The 17,239-nt window shown below is 39.1% G+C and overlaps 1 protein-coding gene across 4 annotated transcripts in view; it reads left to right on the forward strand.

Annotated features, from left to right (window-relative positions):
* The window catches only part of Ctxn2 (cortexin 2), a 41,198-nt gene that overhangs the window by 22,386 nt on the left and 1,573 nt on the right, over nucleotides 1–17,239 (forward strand). Inside the window, exon 3 of one of the 4 annotated variants that reach the window (XM_031371741.1) lies at nucleotides 8,746–9,037. The exons of 1 other annotated variant lie outside the window; for it this stretch is intronic. The gene's annotated coding sequence lies outside the window, so the exon portion shown is untranslated. Of the gene's footprint in view, nucleotides 1–8,213; nucleotides 8,453–8,745; nucleotides 9,038–17,239 lie in introns of those variants that run through there. 2 more of the 4 variants (XM_031371742.1, XM_031371743.1) reach the window with 2 other exon arrangements.

The following is a 17,239-nucleotide window of genomic DNA, read 5'->3' on the forward strand; positions in this document are numbered from 1 at the left end:
CCAACTGTTTCAATGAACAATGGTTCTGCTTGGAGGGTGGCACAGACATTAGGTGAGGATAAGAATTTCGTTCATTAGCTGTGATAATTAGGAAAAGCATCCATCTCAGAGAAAGAGTAACTTATAAAGTCCTCTTCTTCAAACTTGATACAAGAGTTACAAACTCAAGCAAAGCATTCAGTCTCACTTTGTTGTTCTCTTACAAGCCACCTCCCTAGTTAATTGTCTATGTCCACAGCCACTCTTATAAAGAAAAACATTTCACTGGGGCTGCTTACAGTTCAGAGGTTCAGTGTATTATCATCATGGTGAGAAGCATGAAGACAGGCATGGTACTGGAGAAGGAGCTGAGAGTTCTACATGTGGTTCAGCAGGCAGCACGAAGTGACCGAAACACACTTCCTCCAACAATGCTACAACTAATAGTGCCACTTCCTAAGGGCCAAGCTTTCACACACGCATACATAAGTCTATGGGACTATTCCTATTCAAAACCATCACACCCACCAAGTTACCTGCAGCAGCTGCTGAGACAAATACTTTCTCCTCTGCTTCCTGAAAAACTTGTTAACACTGTTCTTCATTGGCAGAATTTAGGTTGGAATACAGCTGGGAAGGAATTTTGAAGAAGGTGAAGTCAAAAGGATGAGGACAATGCTGTCAGAGGTCATACACAGTGCAATTTCCAAACCACTTGTCCAAACCACTACAAAGGCATCTATAAGCCTAAGGCAAACGATAGCAGACTTGAAGCAGGGGAAGTCAGATGTACTTTATGATATATTTAGACTTCACATATTTGGCCAAGAAGAAAAATAATGGGGGCAATATAAGGGAAGATTGAGTTAGGAAAACATGATCAGGAAAAAAAACAAACCAGTAAATAGGAATTTTCAAGATAGTCCAAGCAGTCCGGATGAGCCTGGGGAAAAGGTGGAGGAGTTCATGAATGTGCCCTGGGCATCAGACCTCTATCTCAGAGCTTGCCCAGTCCAGCTGTGTAAGTGGGCTTAGAGTTCAGCTATTTGGTTTTTACTTGGTAGTCAAAACATACAGAGAAAAGCAAGTATAAGACAACGATTTTCCTCAATCTGTTGACACCCCCCATTTGTCAGTTATGTATTAATGGACTGATATTACAGAACCATATACTGTAACAGGAAAAAAGTCTTATTTTGAAATAATTTAAGTCAGTTCCTATGTATTATACTGTTCACAGCTCAAAAGTTTGTGGAGACCGGACTGAAAGTAACATATTCTATTTAACAGCTTCAGTTCGGGTTTAAATGAAACCATAGAAGCGTGTGGAGAGTAAAATTAAAACCAATTAAATGAAACTTCATGTTAATAATCACTCAGAGCTGAAACATCAAGTGCATCTTTCTTTGCAAAACTTTTTCTGGCAAATTATTACGTTGCCAATGAGACTCATCAAGCAGGCCTGTATTAGATCATTATCCACACTGAGTCATCATCAGCTCAAGTCACCTCTCCGTCCACTCAGATCATTTCCTCACTGTTGACAAAGCCCAACACAGTCATTTCCTAATCCAATCCAATCATCCCATTATCAAACTCTCCCATCCCATTTCAGCACATTTAGTACCAGCTAGTCCTGAGATCGAAGATGATAAAATGACCCAGGTTGGGGTGGGGGAGCCTTAAGGGGGGAAGAAAGAAAGGAGGCAAATAGGATGATTAAAAAAAAAAAAAAAAAAAAAAAAAAAAAAAAAAAAAAAAAAAAAAGGGAAAAAAGTGAAAAAAAAAAGAAAGAATTTTAAAGAACTGTAATACTAGGGACAAGCTCCTGCTACCGTTTATTATGGAAGCTTTTAACTGGGCTCCTGGAATGACACTGGGAAATCAGGGATGGATCTCCAGTACAGGATGTGGCTGCATTGGGAGCAGAAAATCTGCAGTTGAGTCTCTTCTGGAGAAGTAACATATTTCTTACTAAAATTTCAAAAGCATCCTTAACCATCCCTCCAAAAAGATTAAAATAACTGGTGGAGTTCAAAGGCAAAAACTGACATTCAGGAGTGATGAGGGAATGTGTTTAAAAGCAATCAACTTCAAAATACAATTAATTGTCTAAATATATTCTAAAACCACTCAGTTCAAATTTCAAATGAAAAACTAAATTACTCTAATGAAGTAATTATACAAAAATTAGTCTACATTTTTCTTCCACATATGAATTGTGTTACTAATGTTTGAGTCAGTTGTACTGTTCACTAAAAGGCCCAGTCACATTAGATGATTCTCCCTCAGTCAAGCACCAACCAGATAAGATGCAGATTCCTCAGAGAAGAAGAAAGCATCATTTTGGCTTTATTGTGACTGCAGGAAATTATCCCAATGTAAAAGACTTGAGAGCAAAAATCTCCAGTGAAGTGTCTCCAGACAAGCAAAACATCCTCTGGAGAAGGTCCCAGGCTGTTGAGCAACGTCCGGCTTTGTATTTCATTGTAACACGATCTTTCTATACAGTCCTGAGGGAGGCTGGCTGCTGTGCTTTCTAAGTTCCCACCATGTTCACATATTCTTACAAGGTACGTAGAAATGAACACCTCCAGAGGTCACGGGGAGATGGCTCAGTTGCAAGGTCCTGCTATGGGAACATGAAGAAGGCCTGAGTCTGAGTCCTCAGTATATACATGGCAAGGCAGAACGTGATGGCTCATGTCTATAGCCCCAGTCCTGAGGAGTGGAGTCAGGAGGATTCCTGAAGCACATTGGCCAGTCAGTCTAGCTGAATCTGAGCTCCAGGCTCAATATAAGACTCTGTCAATAGTAATAATAATAATAATAATAATAATAATAATAATAATAATAATGATAGTAATGAAGACACCAGTGGTACACACACACACACACACACACACACACACACACACACAAGAAATTAATGCTCTGAACTCTAACTTAATTAAAAGACTTTGTAATAAAAAACAATATTAGGATCTAAAAGAAGAAACAGAATCCACTGTTCTTAGAGGTTAAGCTAATTTATAAATTATATACATTGATACTCTTTTATGTCAGCTTACCATTTTAATGTTTAGTTGTTATAATTTAGATTTTTATCTCCATAATAATTAGGTTATATAGTTTCCTATCTTTTAATATTCCATTAAAATAAATATAAAGAGATACATAAAGCTGTCATATACATTCACCTAACAGTCATCCTTTGGGCTGTGAGTGAATGACATTCATCTATTTACTCCATTTCTGATTTCACAAGATTAATTTTACAAGTGACCATAATCTAGATTTTTTAAAAAAAAAAAAATGAATTAAAAAAATTGAAAAAAAAAACAAGTAACCAAATACAGAAAAGAAACAAATTAAAAAGAACCTATGACCTAGCTTTTAATTATTAATTTGACTCTGGTGTTGCTGAGAAGTTAAAAAAACAAAAAGCAATAAACGCAGCCAGTCACACAGAGGATAAAAGCACTCAACCTATTCTGGTGTGAATGAAATAAAGAGTGGGTAGGAGAGGTCCATTGCAAGCCATACTTCTTAGAAAATGTTCAAGGTTTCTAAAGTGCTCAACCTCTTAAAGAAAAAGTAGGTGATGTGTTTACTAGCTGCTAATTACATAGGTAGATAGATCGATGGATAGATAGATCATTAATATAACAACTAATATCTAATAGCAACTCTATAAGGAAATCAAGCAGTTTGTGTATGTAACTCAGGAGTCCTTCCAATAAAATATTTGTAGATTGAGTCAGTGTAGTGCCAAGGCACGTTAAAGAGGATTTTATCTGGGGTTGTCTAAACAGTGTCAATCACATACGTGGTTTTTAATCTTGATAGCAGATAGTAGGCTTTGAAAGCGTCGGTGAACCTCATCACTTTAGAAGGCCATTGAGAGTTGCATTCCTTTCAGTATTTTCTATGGAAATTGTGCAAGAATTTGAAGAACATGTGTTCATTGCAATGTGCATTTCTTCAATGGTCCTTTTGCAATGGAAAATAAATATAAGTAGTGTGTTAATTTCTGTAGCAGTATAACTTTGTAGAAGTTTCTACACTGCTTTACAATGACAAATCTCCCCAAGGACAGATAACACATTTAATTTATCTTCGGATCCCAGCACCTAGCAAAGGAAATGAAGCATAATGGATTTTTAATCCATCACATGCTCCTGATGGTCCACCTTACAGACTTCTAAGAGCGTCACCACTTTCCATATAGCTTGGAAAGGTCAAGGTCATGTGCAGACTAACAACAAACCTAATTTACAGTTAAAGCTTTCCTTTGGCATCAATTCAAAAGCACTAACTGGAAGCACTCTATTAAATGATGTATGGTTTTTCTAAAAATGGAAAGCCAGGGGACTGGAGAGACAGTTCAACAGTCTTGTGTTTCCCTTGCAAAGGCCTGGGCTTGATTCTCAGCGCACACATAGTGGTTTACAACCATTTATTTACACTTCCAATTCCAGGGGATCCCATGCTCTCTTTCAACCTCTGTGGGCCCTAGGCATGCAAATGATGCATATTCATACATGTCAAAAGCACTCATATACATAAACTAAGTCTTTAAAACAAAACAAAACAAAACACCCAGAGAAGCCTTCAGTATCTATATATGGACTTGGACAGCAATAGTCAAATAACAACAATGTCCCATTTTTCTAGACCCGAGGGGAGGCAGGAAATTAGATGTGTAACATCCAGGTATTTTTAAAGATTTCTGCATAACTCTGTGTGCGTGTGCATGTGTGCGTGTGTGTTTGCACAAGAGCACATGTGTGCAAGTGTGTAAGTGTATGCCACCTGTATATGGGTACCCACAGACACAAGAATAAGGAAACAGATCCTCTGGAGTTGGGGTTACAGGTAGTTGCATAGGCTAACTGGAGTTGGAGATTTACTGCAACAGTTGTTAGTTGCAGCACACACTTTGACTGTGGAACCATCATCTCCTTAACCCTAGCACCCAGCTGTTTAAGATTAGGATTAAGATTAGGAGCATTTACCACCGTACCATATTGAAAGTCATAAAATGACAATTAAAATCTCTAGCCAGATAATGGTTTCTGAAGTGAGGTTCACATCAATAGCACATTCATGTCGCTTGGTTCTGACCCCTTCAGTGAGGCTTGAAAAAAAATGATTGCAGAAAACAATGAAGTACAGAATGGGCTGGCAGGATGGTTCAGCACTTACGGCTACTTCCTCCTAAGCCAATCTCCAAAACTCACATGAGCCAAAAAGAGAACTGACTCCTGCAAGTTGTATGTTGGCCTCTAAACTTGTACCATGGGTCATTTGCCCCCAACACACAGACACACACACATATAAGAGAGAGAGAGGGAGAGTGAGAGAGGGAGGGAGAGAAAGAGAGAAAGAGAGAGAGAGAGAGAGAGAGAGAGAGAGAGAGAGAGAGAGAGAGAGGAGTCAAGTATAGCCTGGGTCCATATACCACCAAAATTAGAGTGAAATTAATCAGATTCACAAATATTTTATTAATGGTATGAGAAAAAATCGTTTACTTGAGTAATTTCTGGTCTTATTTAAATATACTAGTTTTTTTTTTTTTTTAAATCAGCCTCTTCAACCGAGCGGTGGTGGTGCACGCCTTTAATCCCACTTGGGAGGCAGAGGCAGGTGGATTTCTGAGTTCGAGGCCAGCCTGGTCTACAGAGTGAGTTCCAGGACAGCCAGGGCTATACAAAGAAATCCTGTCTCAAAAAAATAAAACAAGCAAAAAATCAGCCTCTTATGATTTATTTTTTTATTTTTATTTATGTGTCTCATGTGTCTGCATTCATGCATGCCCATACGTACTGATGTCCTAAGAGGCAGAAAGGGGATTGTGATCCCCTAAAACTGGAGTTACAACTGGCTGTGAGTTTCATCAGGTGGTTGGAAACCAAACTGGGGTCCTCTGGAAGATCAGCATCTTAGTTACTTTTCTATTGCTATGATAAGAGCCATGCATGATCTTAGGCAACTTAGGCAATGGCATGATCAAGGCAATTCAGTAGTTACAGTTCAGACAGAGTCCATGACCATCATGGCAGGGAGCGTGACAGCAGGCTGGTAGGCACAGTGCTGGAGCAGCAGCTGAAAGCTCACATCTTAGTCCACAAGTATGAGGCAGAAAGACAGAGGCACTGGGAATGGAAAGAGTCTTGAAATCTCAAAGCAACTCCCCAGTGACACACCTATTCCAACCAGACCACCTCATAATCCTTACCAAACCAGTTACTGCAACTGGGGACCATGTAGTCCAAATATATGACCTGGTGGGGAACATTCTTATTTAAACCAGCACAGGCAGCAAGAGCACTTAACCACTAGGTCATCTCTCTAGCCAGTACAACAATCTTAACATGTAGATGGGAGAAAATTACCTCATTGTTTGGAATCTACAAGGAACTGCATTGCTAGAGTACAATACCTTTAGTGCCTTGCTAGTTGGAGTGTCATAGCCAGAGGAATGAGTTATCTGAGACACAACCTCACACCTACTGAATTAGCATCTGCTGATTCTCACCAATGTGAAAGTCATAATGACATTAAAATGCAAGCAACTGTTTTAGTCTGTAGTATTAAGAAAGGACACGGCTCCTAACACATTTGAAAGAGTCAGTAAAGCTCTGAGCATGCCACTGGAAGAAGAGACGTCCTCCCTCCCTTCACAGCAGGCTGTTAGGTCACCTACTCTTTAAGATGTTTTCACAGTTCTAAATTTAAAGAGGGACAACTTTTCAAAAGATTGTCTCATATGAACTCCAAATATACTTGTGTAACTTCTAAAATATATATTTGTATTATACATTTGAGAATTTTATAGAATATATGATATTCATCTCCCTCCTGAGATCCACCCCCCATAATCAAATTACTTCCTCTCAACTTCATGCCCCCCTTTTATAATAATCCACTGAGTCCAATTTGTGCTGATCATATACTTCTATCCACAGAAATTTGATCAACCAACCAGGGGACACACCCTTTAAAATGTCCTCCAGAAGTAGGTTAGATGCTCACAATTCCCTCCCCACACCATGTTAGAATGCTGACTGGCTTGATCTCATGCAGATCTTGTGCCTACTGTGAGTTCATGGGTAAAGCAGACTTCATGAGTGAAGTAGACTTGTTCAGAAAACACCAGTTCACTCTTGTCCACCTTCTGGTTCTTATCATCTTTCCTCTTCTTGCTCAATAGTCTCTGGAATTTGAAGGAAATTATGTACATGTTCCATTTGTGGCTAAGCACTCTTCTGACACTCTGTGCAACATCTTTGTAAGACTGTTTAACTTCCTGAGTGATAATACCCGCGATGGTCATAAAATTTGTCAAATCTAGTCACACCCATGTTCCCAGCTAAATAACAACAGCAATAATAATGTACAAATTCTTTATCTGCATTTTCTCAAATATCAACAATTGAATAGTCCATAAGATGAGCAATTAAGTTCGTAAGGGATCTACAGGTGCTTTCCGGGGATAGGTTCTGGGAATAGTGTCAAAACATGATCACAGTTAATACTAAAGATGAGTGCGGAGGAACCTCTCAAGGAGAGGTGAGAGGATCGGTGGCTGTGTGGCTTTCATGTGTTCTGCTTTGCTTCCAGTGCGGTCTGTTTACAATGTGTTTATCCAACACTTTTTAGAAAACCCGCATCGCATCTACCTAATGGTTTTGTCACACTGGTAGTTAAGCGTCTTCTGGCTGGAAAGAGGTCAGCTTCAGCGTTTCAGCACTGCGGACAGCTCCAGGGCGTCTGCGGGAAGGGGTGGGGTGGAGTAAAGGGGCGTGGGTAGTGGAAATGAACACCAAAATGACTAAGTGACGCATCAGTCTTCAGTTAAACCAGGACACTTTTCGCACTGCTTTTCCTTTGTCTGATCAAAGGAAACGTAAAAATCTAGTGCCTTCTAACAACCCGAGACTGCTGTTTCCACTCACAGCGAAATGCCTTCGGCACAGCTGGGGACATAACAGAGACAAGGCTTTTCGCAATGAATTAATTAAATCCTCACTACCCTAGGAAGCACAAGTAGTGACGAACCCTGATTGCTAAGCTTCGGGATGCGATGTGAGTGAAAATGAGCCCTTGTCTCTGCTTTTTCTAACGAACGTGAAGAGCAGACCCTGTTGCTGCTGTCCTTTCCCCATCTCACGTCCCATCTCCTCGCTTTCACATCTACATACTCGCAAATATTTACACATTGTCACATCGGAGAAAGGCACACATACACACACATTTTCCTGCAAACACTCGCGCACAGGTCCTTCCGCGGCTGCCCGTGTACTGTCTCTCACCCAGACACAGACATTATTTACACACGTAGGCCAGGAAAGCGCTACCCACGGTCCTGTGACTGCACGTAGGTCCTCAGAACCGATCGGCGAGCACAGACAAACCTGCCAACAAGTCTCCTTGCTGGAATTCATCTCCATGGCAACAAACATGGAAGGTGAGCCCATCCATCCCCGCTGCCTGCGAAGTAACTTTCTCCCCCTTCCTCAGCATTCACCAGCATTCCAGCGCCAGTCCCTAGGAGAAGGTGTCCTTTTTTTTTTCTTGGATTTTTAGAAGCAAGAGAGCCGAGTGGGGGGCAGGGAGACTCTGTAGGTTTGGTGAGCTCAAAGTCTGAAAAGAAACGAATGCCTCTGCAGCTGCTGATGCTGTCAAAAAAGAAAAAAGAAAGAAAGAAAAATGTGTTGTGTGTATACAGATTGCTGATGTTTCTCCCATAATGTCTTGTAGGAAGTTTCCCTGCTCCCTGCAGCTTAATTTGTAGAAGACAACTGGCGACAACACAAGGTAGAATACTAGCAATGGTCTAGGCTTCTTTAGTGAGACATGTTGAGAATTTTCAGATGGAGCTTACCAGTGCTCTGGAAGGAATAGATGTCTGAGGAGCCAGCCAGATATCCTCTTAAGGAAAATCTCTCCAGGTTGACGTCTCCAGGGCTTTGGGGTAGATTCTTGAAGATCTGAGGTTTTGGAACTCTAGGAAACCAAAATGCATGTACTTCGGCATGATGAAGACATCCGGGTTTGTAATTTAAGGTTTTCTTTCGGTTCCAACACATCCATTCCTAAATGATAGCTGTGTACAGATGTGGCCTCAGTAATGTTTTCTGCTGTTCCTTATTTAAATAGGATTTAGCAACCTTTATATTAGATGAATCTGTTGTTTATTTGCAGAAGGACTTGTGATTTTTTTTAAGCTTGAGTTTGCATGTCTCGTTTCATAAAATTGCAAGTATCCTCTCATTAGAGTGCAATCATCTTGCACTCCAAGTGTAACTATTTCAGATTTAATGTTTGTGGTGTTGTTGCTAGATAAATAAACAAGAGGGAAAACCTGTTGATTAAAATAAAGACATGGGAGGTTCTCGTGTATTTTATTTAGGAGGTGCCGCACTTTACCATTAGCTTCTGCAATTGCATGCTATTATGTGGCAATTAAATAACTGTTTTTGAAACATGAATTTGATAGCTCCTAATCAGTAAATAATTCACAGAGAAAAAAAATTACCTATCACATTTACTTATGGATATGAAAGGCTACATAGCAGGTATAAAAATACTCTCTTTGGTCGGTTACTGGCAGTAATCTGATGTAAACAACTGAGCACAGAGTACATTGTTGTTGTTGTCGTTGATGTTGTAAGTTATTTGTTGCTAACTACAAAATAACTCCATGACATTGGGCCCTTTGATATCTACAGGTACTGCCATGGGCCAATGCTATGACTCATCAGGACTTACAGAGCCCTGAATCTGATGTTTGTCATGAAAGAAAAGAGACACATTGAATATGCTTGCTCACTCCCAAAGTATCTAATCATTAATTCCAATGAACAATGTTTTATCAGTAGCAGAAGTCATATAACAATACACTTTGGTATTTCAATCATTACATAGAGGGATGCTGATGGTTAATCAGAGCAGTGTTGATGATGTTAGCCATTTAAAGTAACCCGGGGTGTATCACACTTAAAGTAAATGTTACCTGGATTCAGCTGGCATTCAACCCTTTTTTAAAAAAAAAAAATTTGCTTATTCTTTTGACAACTGCTGTTTTTCATATGAGCTTTTGTAAAAATAAAAACCAATTCATAGTTTTGTTGCTTTGTAATCTATTTCTCCCATAATTCATGGGTTTTCTATGTCTCAGTAAACATGGTATTAAGATACTCTTTTCCTCCCGACATCAGCTTTGTAACATCTGTTCTATGGAACCTAGTGAGTCTGTGCTTTTCTATCTCTTCCAATCACTGGAAGTGTGTCTTTAATCCCAGATGAAAAGTGGCTTCAAGACCTTATTCGTCATGAAGTAGTCAGTGTTGTAACTGAAGACTTCCATTTGTTTATGATATTGTTACTGGCAATATATTATATAATATTATACTCCATACTAATGGAAAGGGACAAAGCTCAGAAAACTTAGTGATATGTTTTCAAAAACTTCAGACTTGGTTGCTATTGAAATGAGACACAGAATTTATTTAGTATGTCAAATAAAATATGAAAGTTTGGGAAATTCTTTGAAAACAGCTAGGCCTCAAACGTCAGTATTTCAAGTCTCGATGCATGTCTTGAGGAAGAAGGCCGAAGGGCTTCCACGTTTGCTTTTATCTGCCTATGTAGACAGAGCTGGCCTTAACAAGGACGCTTCCTTTGGACCTTTGTGTTTCTCCTTTTTAACTACTAGAGGACTTTTTCTTCTACTAGATCGACTTTTTCTTTTAAAGAACATTAAAGTCCAGGTTTTTCCTTTTAAGATAGTAACAAAATCATTCTTTCTCAACTCAATTTTTGGTTAAAAATGGAAGTTACAACAGGTTTTTAAACATTAGATGAATTGACTTAACTCTCCTTTGAAAAATCAAATTTCTGGTTAAGTCCTTATTGAAAATGATTAAATTTGGATGCATTGTCCTTGTGTGCCTTTAACTTTTATGCAAATAAAACTAGTTTTGTCAAATTTTATTACCATCCAATTCCATCTTCTCTTTAGCCATTATACCACATTTCCTTCAATCTGTTAACATTCTAGAAATTCTATACTAGTGAAACAATTCCGAAATCAGGCCTCGTTTGTCAAAGCTGTTTCCATTCTCACTTCAGAATTAGAAAGTTTTTCAATGTTTCATCTAGAAGTTATGGTTTTCTTAGCTCTATGTGAATCGTACTGTGGATTTATTCAGGATCCTGAGCATTTCTTATGAGCCCATTAGGAGATGTAATTTTCCCTCTGCAAGGGGAACATGGATTATGGATTATTGGTAGTTTGTTTTCCCTACATTCAGTAATAGCAAAGAGCATCTTGCTGGACTTGCAACAACCTTCTCCTGGATCCACCTTGAACTACTCCATCCTTCAGATGTCTGATGAATCTACTGCCTTCTTCAACATTCTCTTTCACCTTCTCTTAAGCTTAAGGTTTCAAATACTTCTGAGTACTGGGATCTTATCATGTCTTTATTCATCTCTGCCAGTTTTACTCAACGAACATACTCAAAGTATTAACCCTACTAGGGATTTCATGTTGCACAAAATGATCTGAGTTGACTCCTTACCTAAGAACCACAAGTTGACAATGCCCAAATTTACATTTACATTTTAAATCTATAATGTTTCTTCTTTTCTTCACTCTGTTTAGTAAAAACGTTGTTTTCACATTTCTTCTAGCTTAGTTAGAGCAGAGCTATCACTGATGGGTCTCTTCTCATGGTCCACTACATTTCACTGGGTACCAAATCCTATCTTGATGAATAGCTTTCAAACCCACACCCTCTTCCACATACTAGACTCATACAGCCCTTCATCGATTGCTTCTCACATGAAGCATTGTTTTTGATCCCTTCTAAAAATGTAAGTTAAGAAAATTAATCAATATTGTTGAGATAAAATATGTGTAAGTCACTACTACATGAGAGAGATGCAATAGATGTTGAATGTAATTTGCTTTCCTTGTCATTAGCCATAAGAAGATTGAATTGTTTTATTCTTGTTTGAACATGGCTCCTCTCTCTTGTTAGCTGGAAGCTATCTGAGAGGAAAGGCAATATCTATTCCCATATAACAATAGTGAAATAAATATTTTGAATACAGATTACCTATTAAATCATTATACAGGGGTATAATCATAACATTACCACTCAAGTGACCATTTTATATCTTCAACTTATGTGAATTCTTGACTAATTACAATGTGAATATTTGTTTCATGTGGATGACCAAGCGATATCTCCTCCATTTTCAGTTGACACATTTCAGTCCTTCATCTTCAAATGTGAGAACTTTGTAAATATTTCTGCTAATCTCAGAATTTAAGTCATCAGAACTGTTTTGAATCTCAACTCTGGTAGCTCTGTATGATTTCAGCCAAGTTCTACATCAAAGCTTGTAATCATCACTCCAATGTCTTCAATCTAGTCACTGTTCAGGGGCTTGTAAGAGTATGTAGGTAAGGCTAGACCTCTGTGATACTACACTGAAGACCTATCTTCATGATTAGAGCCCGGTATTTATTAGGATAGCCCACTGAGTATGAATCTACGTAAAACACTACAAACTAGGCATATCTCATATCTTCCTCACAAAGAGATTATAAAAGAAGGTCCACAAATTGTCAAAGTCACTAAATCATGCTGTCCCATGTCCCCAGTTCATCATGCTAGCGGCAAATTAACAAAGGGCTAATTTAGCTGCTGCTATTTGAAATTTTCCTCAAAGACCATTTGTTAGAGCCTGACTCCAAGCCACGCAGTTACTGGGAAAAAGTAAAGCCTTAAGGAGGAGATGGGCTTTGTTGGAAGAAGTTAGGTCATTGCAGAGATGGCCTTGAAGAAAACAGTGAGATCCCGGCCCTTCCTTCCCTCCAGCTGCCAAGTGAACAGCCCTCCTGTGCCTACTTCAGAACCAAAAGCAGGGTCACATGACCATGGCTGAAACTGCCAAATCAAAGGGCCAGAATGAACTTTTTCTTTTAAGTCAATGATTTGCTATTCGCCTGCAGTGAACACAGCATTGCCTCTCTCCCATGATCTCCTCAGTGCCTGACTAGCACTGGCAGTTACCTAGTGAATGTCTGTTAGTCACACATTAGCAACTTATCGTTTCTATAATTTCCTCTTCCTGGTCACTTTTCCATGCTCAGTCACTTCTGAAAGCATATCTCCAGGCTATAAAATCCAGAGCAGGTTAAAGAGTCAAGTCTTTATCATTTATGACTTTTAAATAATTATGCCTGCCTCTTCCATAAAGGCATACTGCTTGCTATGGCACATTATTATGAAGTTCACCAGTACCTCGGACCAAGGACGGCGCTGACACACTTTGGTCTCCAATTTTGTTTTGTTTTGTTTTTCAATGAAAAAGTTAAGAAAATACTCATATGTTGCTTTAAACTCATTCAACCTTTAGACTTCTTGACCTCATCCCAAAAGATTTGGGTCACTTTCCAGCATCTGTTCTAATATACATTGCATTTCTTCTGTATTTGTTCCAGTAATAGAAAGATTGAGCACTACAAATTAGGTTTGTTGTCATGGTTACCTTTTTCATTTACTGAGAAATTCTTTATCTACACACCTTTCCACATCCCCACATAGTTAGAAAATTTGAGGTTTCTCACAATATTCCTCCTGTAACAACCAAGGCTTGGACAGCAAGGAAGGGATGACAACACCAGAAGGCTTGGACAGCAAGGAAGGGGTGACAACACCAGAAGGCTTGGACAGCAAGGAAGGGGTGACAACACCAGAAGGCTTGGACAGCAAGGAAGGGATGACAACACCGAAATGATAAACAAACTAAAAAAAAAAAATCACAGAGATCAAATATAAAATTGACATCTGTACTTTCTGGTACAGGTTAATGTTAAAATAAGATGGTAATGATATAGTTTCCTTAGAAAATAAAGGGAAATTCACAGAGTTGCTAGGAAAAACCGCCGCTCTCCATCTCTGAGCATGAAGAATCATGTCTTTTTGAGAGTGCTGCATTAATCAGTTTAATAGGAGAGAGGAGAGACAGTGATTGAGCTGTTGACTTGTGGTGCTTATCTTCAAGGCCAGGCTTTGAAACCAAATGGAAGTTCTCTTGGTCATATCAACTACTGATAAATGAAACTTCAAGTTCTCTGGATAGTTCAGAATTAGGTTTAAAAAAATAACTTTATTCTTAAAAGACTGTATTCATCGACATACTTAATTTATTCCAGTTCAAATACTGATTGAATAAAGATGATATGCAAATTTAGAAAGGGTTCTTTTTCCATTAATTCATTAACTCACTTACTGTCTAAGAATATAAGAACAAAGCATATGTTCGATAAATTGCATCCAAAAGGGGGGCTTTTGTTTCTCTAGCTAGGGAGGGATTTTCTTTTAGTTCAGTCAAACAAATAAGCTGAGTGGTTCATTGCTGCTTCTGGAAAACACATTTTTGTTGTTGTTGTTGTTGTTGTTGGTTTGACATTTTAGTTGTCTGATAGATTTTATTAAGAATAACAGAGTTGGGGCTGGAGACATGACTCAGCGGTTAAGAGCACTGACTGACTGCTCTTCCAGAGGTCCTAAGTTCAATTCCCAGCAACCACATGGTGGCTCATAGCCATTTGTAATGGGATCCAATGCCCTCTTCTAGTGTGTCTGAAGAGAGTGACAGTGTAGTCACATACATAAAATAAATAAATAAATCTTTAAAAATAAATAAATAAGGGCTGGTGAGATGGCTCAGTGGGTAAGAGCACTGACTGCTCTTCTGAAGGTCCTGAGTTCAAATCCTAGCAACCACATGGTGGCTCACAGCCACCTGTAATGAGATCTGGTGTGTCTGAAGACAGCTACAGTGTACTTATTGGGGCTAGTGAGATGGCTCAGTGGGTAAGAGCACCGATTGCTCTTCTGAAAATCATGAGTTCAAATCCCAGCAACCACATGGTGGCACACCACCACCCGTAATGAGATCTGATGCCCTCTTCTGGTGCATCGGAAGACGGCTACAGTGTACTTATAATAAATAAATTTAAATAAATAAATAAATAAATAATGGGATCTATAGGTTAATTATTAATCCAAGGCCAACTGGATTGATTCTTCTGTGGCCAGCTATGACCCCATGTACATGCTTACTCTATGATGTCTTTAAAATACCTAATTGCATTCTGCTTAGGCCTTTCAACACAATGGCAAGATGAACAAAGCATTAAAATTGCTCAGATGTCCTAGGTTCTGTGATGCTAATTGTTGCAGTAACTAGACTCTGAGGCAGAGTTTGGTGGGCCAAATGTTTAGTAAGAAATGCTTTGGGGCTCCAAACCTGGAAAAGGATGGAGAATTGAGCAGGTGTGGACAGAAGTTGAGTTGTGATATATATCCAAAATATCCTCAACTGAAACCAAGTGGAGCTAGACATTGCTGAACAGCATCTTTCCCAGGAGGAAACATGCCCTTGTTAGGGCAGTTCTCTGCAGCTGGGGCAACTCTTGAAGGAAAATAGCAAGTGCCGGGAATTCTGCCAGCTGCTAGGCAACAAGTCTCACACTGCAGGCACACTGTGGTATCCACCACCAAACCAAGGTTATTAGCCCCTCTGTTTTTAGAGGTTTATTTTTATTATCTTAAGTTATATGTGGGTGTGTGGGTACACACATAGGAGCTGCTTTCCTCAGAGGCAAAGGCACCGGGTGCCCGGGGCCTATAGTTACCCGTGTTTATGAGTTGCTGCCTGACACGGAAGCTGGAAACCCAGTTGTGATACTCTGCAAGAGTAGCACCCCTTCTTAACCATTCTTCTTCTGGGAATTATTGGCTCCTCTTACCTACACACTCCCAAAAATGTTAAATGTAGCTTACAAAGACCATTAATTTGACAATTTTTTTTAAAAAAAGTCAGAAGCAGAAAATATTGCTTAGTCCTTTTCCCATGCTTCCTACAAGATAAATGACAGAAGAACTCAGTCTTTGGCAAGATCACTCTGAATTACTTAAGTGAGGCTTAAAAACAATTTTTTAAATACAAAGCACACTTTTTTCTTGGGGCATTAAGACAATTTGGTAGAAAGATGTTCTACAAAGGGATTTTTAAATGTTTTACCCTTTTATTGACCGAAAAGCCAGCCAACCAATGTGGCAGAAGTAGGGAATATCTCTGCCCTTGGTAGTTTGAAAACAGAGCTCTTCTGTAATCTAATCCTTTATAAAATACAGTGTTTATCCTATGTTTTTGAGTTTGAAAGCGCCAAGCCTTCATAGTACTCTCTCTATTCATTCTCACCCATCTCTTGTTCTATCTTAGTGCTTTTTGAAGTTTATTTCATTTTATGCATAGAGATGGTTCGTACATCTATATGTCTATATACCACGTGCATGCCTGGTGCCCTTGTGGGCTAGAAGAGAGAATCAGATCCCCTGGAATTGGGGTTGTAGACATTTGTGAGCTGTCACGTGTGTGCTGGGAATCAAAGCCCATCCTCTGCAAGAACAAATATGCTTAACCACTGAGCTGTCTCTCTAGCTCCTTCAATTGTTTTTCTGAAAATGGACAGGGAGCTTCACTTTATTTAAAGTCACCTTTGTTAATATTTTAGTTGCAGCTTTAGGATATCAATCATTGACAAGGGATGCTGATGAGAACTGTTTAGAAAGAGAACTAACAAATTGTCTTAAAGTTAGCTGAATTACAAAGGACACACAACTTAAACTTGGATTTTATGTTTATTTAGGGCAGTGGTTCTTAACCTTCTTAATGCCATGACCCTTTAATACAGTCCCTCGCTGGGTGGTGGTGGCGCACACCTTTAATCCCAGCACTTGGGAGTCAGAGGCAGGCGGATTTCTGAGTTTGAGGCCAGCCTGGTCTACAGAGTGAGATACAGGACAGCCAGGGCTATACAGAGAAACCCTGTCTCAAAAAAAAAAAAAAATACAGTTCCTCATGTTGTGGTGACCCCCAACCATAAAGTTACTTTTGTTGCTACTTCATAACTGTAATTTTGCTACTGTTAGGAATTATTTTGTAAATATCTTATATTTCCAATGGTCTTAGGGGACCTCTATGGAAGAAAGAGTCCTTCAACCCCTAGAGGGGTTGTGACCCACAGGTTGAGAACCACTGATTTACAGTTTCTGAAAATGAATGTAGATGTTGGGAGTAGTTAATGCCCACAGATATTGTGCTTATCTTTTTGCGGATATTATGCTGGGCATTGACTATATTCATGTAATTTTTAAAATATGCT

The sequence above is a fragment of the Mastomys coucha genome, unplaced genomic scaffold (genome assembly GCF_008632895.1).
Source record: "Mastomys coucha isolate ucsf_1 unplaced genomic scaffold, UCSF_Mcou_1 pScaffold15, whole genome shotgun sequence".
Lineage (NCBI taxonomy): Eukaryota > Metazoa > Chordata > Mammalia > Rodentia > Muridae > Mastomys > Mastomys coucha.